We start from the raw sequence: 919 nt of genomic DNA on the forward strand, positions 1-919 counted from the left end.
CTTTCAATCCAGCACCATCCAACGCATGGCTTCAGACATTTGTTAGGCTTATTGATGACTCGGTACAGAGGTTTTATAAAACTCCTACCAAAATATACCCTAATTTGACATGTAAGGAAACAGTCTTTAAAGATGTTGAGTAAGGATACCAGTATTGTTATTATATGACCAGCAGAAAAGACCGGCAGAATTGTCATCCAAGATCTTGCACAATATAAAATGGATATACAGAGGCAACTTGCCAGTAACTGACACTTACCAAAAGCTCAGCACTGATCCAACAGGAAGGTGCAAACGAGAAATATCTAAAGTATTAAGAATGGCTGAAGCTGATGCACTCATCAGGTCCAAAATGCACAAAGCCATGCTGACCGAATTCCCTATTATTCCAGTTTTGTACACCATCCCCAAAGTACATAAAAATAGCCTTCACCCCCCAGGCAAACCTATCGTCTCTGGCAGTGGGTCGCTATATCAACCAGTGACGAAAATTCTGGATACACTACTACAGCCGCACACAGTAAAACAAAAATCATACCTGAAGGATACAACAGCCCTTTTACATTTTTTGAACCAGTTTACCAATTTACAAAGTGATGTCCTGCTATGTACCATGGATGTAAATTCCTTATATACCTCCATCCCACACACAGCGGGTCTTTCAGCAGTACAAGGCTTTATAACGGACATACAAGAGGACTTTGGTTTTGATAAAACTTTATTTCTCCAACTATTATGTCTAGTTTTTGACTAGAAATTATTTTTTATATAATGGCGCCTGCTATCTACAATTCATGGGCTGCGCCATGGATAGTAGCATAGCCGCTGATTGCGCTAAAATGTACATGTTCAAGCAGGAACAAGAATTCTTTTTCAACAAAAGAACATTCCACCAACATATTATTTGGTATACACACTA

Source organism: Pseudophryne corroboree, chromosome 4 (assembly GCF_028390025.1).
Source record: "Pseudophryne corroboree isolate aPseCor3 chromosome 4, aPseCor3.hap2, whole genome shotgun sequence".
In the NCBI taxonomy this organism is placed as follows: Eukaryota; Metazoa; Chordata; class Amphibia; order Anura; family Myobatrachidae; genus Pseudophryne; species Pseudophryne corroboree.